We start from the raw sequence: 10,520 nt of genomic DNA on the forward strand, positions 1-10,520 counted from the left end.
CCTAAAACAGAACCAATTGTCGCATGTTTTATTAACTTACCAAAATAAAAACATTTAGCTAAGCCATTAGACTCTTACCAAACAAGTGGTTAACAACAAAATGGCAAATAAATCGTGTTGATTGCATACAAAGACATGCTAAGATTTTAGCGCATTGATATAATAAATGGGCGTGCAGCCACGTACTAACCTACTAGAATGTTTATACTCCCGCTGCAACGCATGGTCAGTTGTTGGTATAGAAAAGAAAAATGGAACAATCGTAATCCATTTCGCTGTCAAACTTAACCCTGGCTGGATGCATGCTTCGGATAAATATGCTGGGGAACACATGGCAGAAAGTTGGGGCGTTGGTGCTGACTGGGTCCTACCCAAGTTGCCTCCTGGATATGCGTTGTGCTTACGATCGCAACTGCACTTTGGGTGAAGGATTGCTTTATGGGAAACAAGTGCCGAAATTGTGTGCAATCAACCCCACTACGTACCCCGATCTTCAACGTGTCAAACAGATATGGAAGTGTACGATGTATGCAGCCCTCTAAGCAAAAGCAACAATTTTTGAGTGCATGCACACACACACACAAACAAGGCAAGCGATCGCCGGAACAGAGGAGAACAGCGGCAGTTAACGGCGCAATTAACAATCTCCAAAGAAACGCCGCACGCCACGGCCGTGCGCCCGCCGTATCATCAGCGGGCAAGCCGGGGAAGGAAATGGGTATCTCATAATAATCTCCTTCCGTCTTAAATCCCGGGGAAAGTTCCAACCTTTCCCTCCTCGGAGCAAGCTCCAAACGTAACCGACGAAGCCGCACGACGCAGGGCAGCAGCCGGCCGGCCAGCGGCGTCTGCCCAGAGACGAGACATGCGCCAGCCGCGCCGTCCCGCCGGCGGGCTCCGGCCGCTGGTGCCGCTCCTCCCCGTCGCCGCGCTCCTCTACGCCGCCGCCCTCTCCATCCGCTACCCCGGCCGCCCCCTCGGCCCCACCACCGTCTCCGTCACCGTCACCGCACGCCGACATCTCGCTCCCCACCCCGCACGGCCGCGGGCGCCGCCTGGACGTCTCCCGGATCGACGTGCGCGTGCTCGACAGCGCGGCGCCGCGGTTAACAAATTCAGGTCTTTTCGTGTGTGTAGTGCGGGTAGATTCAAACCAAAGGCAGGGGCCTCTTTGCAAAATGCCGGGCGCTGACCGGGTCGGCACCCACGCGTCCATATGGCGCTCTATCATTGGTCAGGACCAAATTTGCACATTTGATGCAAGTTCTGGGACTGGGTAGGGTCAAAATGCAAGTTCTAGGACCAAACCATCACATTCGGTGCAAGTTGTAGGACTCCTGGTGCTTTTAACTCAAATACTAAAGTTTTTCTCACACAACAAATAACAAAGCGATGAAATGAACTTCAGCTCAACCAATCCTCGGCGTTGGAAATGCTTGCTTTGAACCATAACTGATTCTCTATGAAGGACTGCTATTGTCAATCTCGAGACCAATGTAGGACTAATCATCCAGGCTGAAGCGGCCTATATCAGGACGCATGTTGTGATAGCCACGGTAGGGAACCATAGCAATGTCCGAGGTATAGATATAGTTGCTTCTCATAAACGGTAGTAACGTTGTGTCAATAGCAGCTGGATCGCCTTCACCATCATTGGATAGTTTTGTCCAAGGAAGAGCGAGTTTTCTCCAAGACTATCAATACTGAACCAAGGAGCTCCTAACTCAGCATTCTGCATCTTGCTATCATATGGCTCTCCCACCCCTCCTACCTCTCCTCTCCACCTCTCCCCACCACCACCGCACCACCACCATCGTAGCCGCCGGAGTTCATGGCGATTGCTAGCTCTCTGATCTATGGAGGGGATCCTACATTGGGACTTTGGCCCCGGCCTTGCTTTGGCCGACCAGGTGAGAAGAAATTTTGGCTCTACGGTTCATTTCTCTCCCTCTCGAGACCGCAAAGAGTTCTTCTTGGTGGTTTCCTTCTCCTCAGCATCTTTCCCACTCTCTCCCGATTCTGTGGGAATTGCTTTACAATGTTGCATTGGTGGAATTAGTTCTGGCTTCAATGTGATCCAAATTCAACCTCGGTCCTTTCGGTTTTCGGTTGCCAATAACAAAGTGGGACATTTCATATATGGCCTTCGGGACCATATTTGGCCAGATTTCATTTGCCACTTTCATTTGTTCAATGGTCGTTATCGACCGATCAACACTTCCAGCAAAAAGTGGCATGCAGATGAAACCTTGCAGGAGCTGTCAAGTTGGAGATCTATTGCTGTTAAAACATCTCTGCAATTTTTACATGATAATGCTCCTAGAGTTTGTCCCTCGGCTCCATTATGCAAATTTGGACTTATTCATTTGGATCATATGGACTTTTCGGACAAACATGCTGTTGAGGCCTCATCATCTCAAGTTCAAAATTTTAATACTCATTCTATTGATGGAACGAAGAAATTGGCCAATCAGCATTTATTATCTAGCATTGATGGTGCCTCTACTTTGTCGGATTCTTCCTTCTGTGAGGCTGATTTAGCGGACTCCCATGATGTTATTTATCTTTTATTGGGATCATTTAAATGTGTGGTGAATGTACCTTACCCCTCACATCCGCAATGCTACATGACTTCGGCCTACAAATACGCTCCTCCTCATTCCAGCTGGCCGCCCATTCTCACGTCCAAACACAAGGCCGACCTGGCCCAGGCCCAATATAGCCCACAAGAGATCTCTGATTTATCCGATAATTGGGTTGTTTTATGTGCAAAATGTTTGCAGTGGGGCCACTCAAAGATTTCTTGCCCAGCTCGTATTATTTGCATTAGTTGTTCAGCTCCTGGGCATAAATCAATAGCTTGTCCGCAGAAGTCTGATATGGCAGTCAAATCAATTAATCCTATACCCTGCCCCGGATTATCTGCCTCTGCTGATTCCATGCCCCAAACTATACCAAACGTGAAGGCTCGCTCTACCATCCGATGCACTAGCTGTGGTTTCTATGGACATGTGTTCGCATCCTATTTCAAATCACGTCATACACAAAGATGGAAATGGATTCCGAAACGCCGCGCTGATTCCATTCCTTCCCCTCACGGTTCAGCTTCTGTCCTCGGCCTCCTCACCACCTCCACCTATCGTTGTCACTCCACCGCCTCCTACCACCTCTACTCTCACCACTGCAACAATGGCGAACTATCCCCTCAACCCAGTGCCGTTCCTCCAGCCGGGCTGGGTGGTCGAACCTGGGCCGGCCAACAGGGTGGTTCGCAGCGGCATGGTCGTCAGCCCCATTCCATCGCTCAACCACGAATTCCTCGCCATCGCCGAAGCTAGCCATTCCATCCCACTCCACCGCCGGGCTGAGATCCGAGACATCGTTGAGGGTATGTTGCATGAATCTCAACTGTTCACCACAGAGGCAAGTGACCATCCTTTTGGTATTGGCATATTTGGTTTTGTGGATGCCTTCACTAGAGATACTGCCGTGGCGACTCCGCTAGAACTTGAAGAGGAAGATTTGCTAATTACCTTTGTGCCGCACAATGCCATGCTCAATAGGTGTTCCACTACCTTTGGTCCACAGCTGTGGTTACTGTATTTTGGCTTCCTCTATGACTATCAGACTGAATTTTACATCAATAAGTCAGTTGGGGGTTTTGGTTGTCTGATTTCCTGGTACAATCCTCAACAAGACAGAAGATATGTTATGGTGCAAGTGCAGGTGATTCACATGCGATTAATCCCCAAGAGTTTTGTTGTTTGTCAGTTGGGAGGAGCATGTGACTGCTGGACTGTTCAAGTCACTATTCTCCGCAGCAGTGATTGGAATGCAATGCTGCCTGAGGTGCCGCCTACTGGAGAAGAACCATCACCGCCCAATGGCGACCGCACCCCCTTTTTGTGCCTGACATGACGGCGGAACAGCTGTACCAACAGCAAGTTCACAATTGGTTTGCCCAGAATGGGGCTCCACTGCCGGCAACTCCTGCAGATCACTAGGCTCCTGACGACGATGAAGTTTAGATTGATGCTGCTTGGGGGGAATGGCCTGCGCCTGCTCCACCTGCACCATAGCTGCCACCATATATGATGAATTTCCAGGACTGGCTTGCGGCTCAGGGCTTATCAGTGCAGGATGGCATCATCCCGGAGAACAATGTTGTTGATAGTGCCTTTCAAGCTTGTAATGACTCCATCACCGTTTCTGACAGCTCCAGCTCTAGCTAGGAAGAGTTGCCTCTTGTTGCTGCTGCTCCCAATCCCTCGACCCCTGAAGCTCCTGTGCCTGTAACTGTTATGGTGACAGTTCACAATACTGGACTGAATTTTAGCCTGTCAGCTCAAGGGAATGAGGTAATGAACTTCCTGCTTGCTACTCCTGCCCCCCGCAGGCAACTAAATGCTTTCCTCCTAGCTGCCATTCGCCCTATTTTGGCAACGTTTGGACCATGGAGTAATGGTTATGGCATCAGAAATGACAACTCCCAAATTGCAGTTTAGATTTCTCTGATTGGTAATGATATCCATCTCAGACAGACTATAAAAACATCATCTGCTCCTCAGCTAATCAACCACTCCAATGTTGGGATTGAAGAGATTACTGAAGATCCTGCGCCACCTGCTTCATCTGATGATCCTATTGTAACTACTGGAGAAACTGGGATGAATTCTGCTATCACTATGGACACTGGCATACCCCCACATGGCCTGACTGTTGCCAGAACACACACCTCGCCTATTTTCACTTCTGTCAGGGATATACCCCGCGGCGTAACCCAACCGGAAGTATAACCCGGCTGGACTAGACGACTCACTGGTAACCCGTCCGGTGCTTGGCGATTCACGGGTAACCCGCCCGATCTTGGCGGTTCATTAGTAACCCGGCGGGCGGGTCAAATGGATGACGAGGCCCAAGGCCCAGAAGGCCGGTTCACATTTAATGGTGGGCCGGTTTATGAGGAAAGAACAAGGAATATTCCCTTACAAAGGAAGCAAGACTAGGACTCCACTTGTAATAGAGTAATCCTAATCCAACTAGGATTAGTCATGTAAATCGCCCCTTCAACATATATAAGGAGGGGCAGGGCTCCCCAAAGAGGGACAGACAAGAAGAAACAATCTCTAGGCTAGACACAAAGAGCCAGTTTACGGCGACTCCCTCGTGATGATAATGAGACCTAGCCACAAACAGCATGTAGGGTTGTTACCGGATGATGTTTCCCGGGGCCCGAAGCTATCTAAATCTTTGTTTTGCGTGTTGCGTCTCTCGGTTCCTCTCAACCCCTCTCAAGCTACCACATAGATGCATTGGCCTCACGACTAAGTCCTCACACTAGGACATCTGACGTGTTAATTCCACGACAGTTGGCGCCCACCGTGGGGCCTGCGCACAGTGGTGTTAAGTTCTTGGAGGGATCTTCTTCCAGGATCGAGAAGCTCGCAATATGTTAGATGGAAAAGCGCCTGTACGAAAAAGCGTGCAGGATAACCCGATTTGAGACAGCCTTGAACAGAGTCGGTAAATTCATCGTTTTGTGAACAGTGTCATGATTAGCTTCGGAGCTGGTAGTGCGAGATTAGAGATGAGAAATTTAGGGTTGCGCGCGTGGCCGCACGTAACCAGGTGATCCGTCTGGATCGGGTTCTGCTGCCTATGAAGCTCGCCGAAACCAACAGGAGATTCCTTTCGCACCGTGGCAGAAATCCATCAAAAGCGTCTCACTTTTTGGATCGAAGGAAAAAACCCGCTGCAAGCCGCGTGTGGCTCCAAGTCCCGAGGGAATCAGTCACACCTTTTCCTAAAAGTGAAGGCCGAGTCAAATCCAAGGAGTAGTACTTTGACCCGGAAACAGAACAAACACGCACGCGAGATTATCTGCTACTCCCTCCGTTCCAAAATAGATGACCCAACTTTGTGGAACGGAGGGAGTACGTGTGAATGTGTATACGCACAAGTCCGGAGGAAATTCACGGCGGCGGCAGGCAAAACCAAGGGTTTTGTGTTGGTATTTTTTCTATGTGAAGGCAAAATTGTCCAATCAGACTAGATGGAGTACTACTTCCTGGTGTAAAGACCGAGTCGTACAAGTCAAATTGCACTTTTTAAACATCCATTTACTGGGAGAGGTAAACTTACAAAGGCACAAGTTCCCAGGCCAATTATTGCCTGAAAATTTCATCTCACGTGCAGGATCAGGCTGATTCACTATTCCCGATTGCCAAAGCTGATGTACGTAAACAATACGTCTACACTGCTGCCAAATTATCATGAGTCTGAAGAAGGAAAAAAAAACAGCACGGAATTCAGTGGACACATGGATCGAGGAAGTAAACCAAGCGATCTGAATATTTCTTCCGTAAATACCTGTGTAGGCCACTGGTCAAAAGTGGTCTGTCGTTGCCGTTGTTTTAAGATATGCGGATATGGGTTCTACAAACCAACTGTCACCCGGAGAAGGAGGACTCACCTCAAACCGGATGCTACTTCGCCAGGGTTTTTTGCTCTGGCTTCTCTGTGACCGCAACGACCGCCGTGGACACCTCTGCAGTCGTTGTGGTTCACCCGCGCTGAGTCGCCAATTCTTCGGCCTATAATCCGCCATCACCATGGAGCTGCACTGAGCCGCCCCGACGAGTCGCCCACGCCGTGAGCCGCCCCGGCCTACGCTGCTACTCCGGGCCGCAGAGAAACGAGGCTGCAAGTCTATCATTGCTGGAATATGGCGTTCACCCGATAGGACATCAGGTTATATCTTTTCTCTGTGTGTTCTCAGTATATTAATTCATCTGAGAACAATCACTCTAGTCTGTGGTATTTTTTCATAGGACCGTTGTTTATCACAAAGGTCGCCGCCCCCGCTACATCCGCACACGTGACTGACTCATCGTCTGCGTCCGCGTTTGTCTCGCCCGAGTCCGGGCCGTTTCCAATGTTGTGGCCGTCTCTTGCTACCGCACCAGTTTACAACGCCACGGACGACTCGCATGTCCGCTGTCGCAGCCGGTTCACGCGTCCCCGCCGGGTTACAACGAGGAGGACAATTTGCTCGTCCACACCGGCTTATATGTCGTGACCGGATCATTTGTTGCTCCCACGGCCGACTCATTCATGGATAATTAGTCACGACAAAAGTGGCTCATACCACGGGTACGGAGCACGTGCTGGCAACATCCTGTCCGGTGTTCGTCCATGCCATATAACATAGTGAATGGATGCATGCAAGACGTCATCTTTACAGCCCGGTTTACATCAGCTTGCCGGGACCGCGCCTACGATTAACTCGCTCGTTCGTGCCAGCTTACAATGCCGCAGCCGAATCATCCGTCCGAGCTGCCTCTGATGCTGCAGTCGTATTTTCCATCCATCTCTTGCGGGCTGGTCTACACCAACATACCGAGCCGCACCTATCTGCATGAGCTGTTTATTGAGTATGAGCAAGTCACAGCTTGGGTAGCCCGGTTTTTCTTTCAACAAAATGGAGGCAAATTATCATATACTATCAACCGTCGTCTACACTGGGTGGCTCAATGGGCAGGCGCACAAGTCGTCACCCCTACAGTTTGGTTAATTTCAAATCGCCAGTTGGAAGGAACCATTGACCGAGTTTCTAACACGGTTCATACGGGACCTTTTATAACCCGCCGCAGTCACCTCAACCTTCTGTGGATTCACATCGTGCTATCAACACCAATGATATACAAGTTATGTCGGTTTATATCGCGGTCAAATATGGAGAATCTCAAGCCAACTCCTCGAGTCACCTTGAGACTCGGGGGCTACGATGACATGATTTAGCAAATCTTGCCATTTTTAGCAAAATTAAGAACCCCCAGGACGATGAAGAGAAAGATAACCCGGTCCCAGAGGCTACTGTTATATTGATGAAAATTTAAAAGCCATCAGAAAATTTCTGGCTTAGAAAGTATTTGATAGTTACAAAATCCTGGCTCAATGAAGAAGTTTCGGGTCATCAGAAAGGATTCCGGTTTAAAATCCGGCTCAAGGGAAGTCAGTCTAACTGAAGCTCTCAAATATCCGGTTTACAATCCGGTTCAAGGGAAGTCAGTCTCACTGAAGCTTTCAAACATCCGGTTTACAATCCGGTTCAAGGGAAGTCAGTCTCACTGAAGCTTTCAAACATCCGGTTTACAATCCGGTTCAAGGGAAATCTGTCTCCCACAAAGCTCTGAAGTTCTCAAATCCGGTTTAAGGATTTCTGGTTCAAAAAAGAATTAACTTCTCGCAAGCTCGAGTTTAAAGGCTGTCAGAAAATTTCCGGCTAAAAATGAAGATTCCAGTTTAAAATCCGGTTCAAGGGAAAGATGTCTCCCACAAAGCTTTGAAGCTCTCAAAATCCGGTATAACATCCGGTTCAAGTAGAAATATCTCTCGCAAAGTTCAAATCTTCAAGAAAAATCATTTGGGGGCTTGGTCATATTCGAACCATAGCTACACCTCTTGATCGGCATAAGGCCACCAGGGAAATCACTTGGGGGCGTGGTCGTATTCGAACCATAGCTACACCTCTTGATCGGCGTAAGGCCAACATGAAATCACTTAGGGGCCAAAGAGAGTGTTGCAAAAAAGCACAGCTCAAACATAGGCACCCACTGAGCACAGCTCAAAATGTTACCTGGGGGATCTTTGTGCACAATAACAAAGAGTTTTAAAGGACCCTTGTAATAGGCTATCAAGCCAGGCTTGGAAGCCAGGTGTATTCACCTAAAACCCCGGGTTAACCTGCCTTCATCAAGTAAGCCACTCCTGTCCAGGTAATCCTGGTATGACCCGCCGAACGTTTGACAAGTCAATCTTATACAGACCCTGAACTTGTCAAAGTTAAAACGACGATTGGTTAATTAGAGGACCATCTTAAAAGGCTTTGTAGAATGCTTTAACTCAGTGGCCTGGCAGCCCATGAAAAGCCTCGAATTTGGGCCTGGCAGCCCTTGAAAAGCCTCGACTACAAGTTTTCATTTGCTTTTATTTGTCAAAGTCTCTTCTCCTTTGATAAGGTTTTATGATAAACCAGCGTCTATTGACCTGGCCTGACTATAAGTCATCAATATAATCATGTGTTTGTTAACCCGGCTTGACTTTCAACTATAAGTTGATTAGTACACAACCAACTATAAACCGGTGTTTGTTAATCCGGCCTGGCTTTGACTATAAGTCGCCAGGATGATCATCCGGTGTTTATTATAACCCGGCATGGCTTCATTATAAACCAGCAAAGCATGGTGGGAATTACCAGCAAAGCATGGTGGGAGTTATCAGTACACCAGATTTGGGTTATCGCCCTTACTACAAGAAAGTTGGCAAACCAATGATGTGATTCAATATCACAGGTATGATATATTTCATATTTTATTTTCCTTGCAGCCTTGGTTATAAACCCGGGTTATATGTTGAGCATTATTGACCTGTCCGGCGGTAAACCGCCAGGACACTTTAAGCTTGTTGTATGCAGAAACAGGTTGAATAAAGCATTCACCGGCGTTTATTAACCCGGCCTGGCTTTGGAGTATAAGTCGCCAATATGATGATAAATTATTCGGTGTTTATTATCCCGGCCTGGATTTAGACTATAAGTCGCCAGTATATATTTGGATCGCGCCATTGGAATCATGCGCTCATAAATCATTGGATTGTATTAGTCAAATCTTCAAATATCCAACATGACTGGATTTTATCATGGTTATCAATAACCAATATTATGATTGAGGTTTTCAAAGTCGCTTCAGCGCAATGGCTATTATTTTATCAATGGATATGATTTATTCTACAATGGAGGGAATAGTCCCGAGTCACTGCAGGCTTATGACCCGGCACATGGGGGGTACATTATTTAAGTTGAAATTACATCAAATACACAAGTCTCATGTCGCTGCAAGCATGCACCATGACACTTGGGGGCTAATGCAAAGTCATTGTTTGCTCACCTTATTGAAGACCCGACTCATCACATCGTAATGAGCCGGCCCTTGAGGGCTACCAATTGCTCCTATCAACAATTCAAGGTGAAAAGCTTTTTATTCATTATATTGAAGGGTCCACTGCTCAGTTGGTAAAACACAAGGTTCTTAACCTTGTGGACGTGGATTCAAGCCCCATGATGGGGGTTACATCATATGATGTTATTTTCATTGAAGTATATATCAAGCCCCAGCTCTATATTATCTTACTGAGCCGGCCCTTGGGGGCTACACATCATTGCTCAAATCTACATGATTATATTTACAAAGTCCCTGCTCATTATTGCATAACGACCCGGCCCTTGGGGGCTACACTGGTTGATGTTTTTCTAAGCATAAGGCAATTTCAAGTCCCAAGTTGCTGCAAGCATGACAACCCGGCACTTGGGGGCTACATATATGGAGTATTTAGTTTTTACTAGTGACTGAGATGAACAACATGGATTTCTTCAAAGTGGGAGTAATTATATGGAAACAAGTCTCAAATCATCACTTTGTTATGTTCAAGACTTGGGGGCTACAGGTAATATGGATATAAGG

Source organism: Triticum dicoccoides, chromosome 5B, assembly GCF_002162155.2.
Source record: "Triticum dicoccoides isolate Atlit2015 ecotype Zavitan chromosome 5B, WEW_v2.0, whole genome shotgun sequence".
NCBI classification, from domain to species: Eukaryota; Viridiplantae; Streptophyta; class Magnoliopsida; order Poales; family Poaceae; genus Triticum; species Triticum dicoccoides.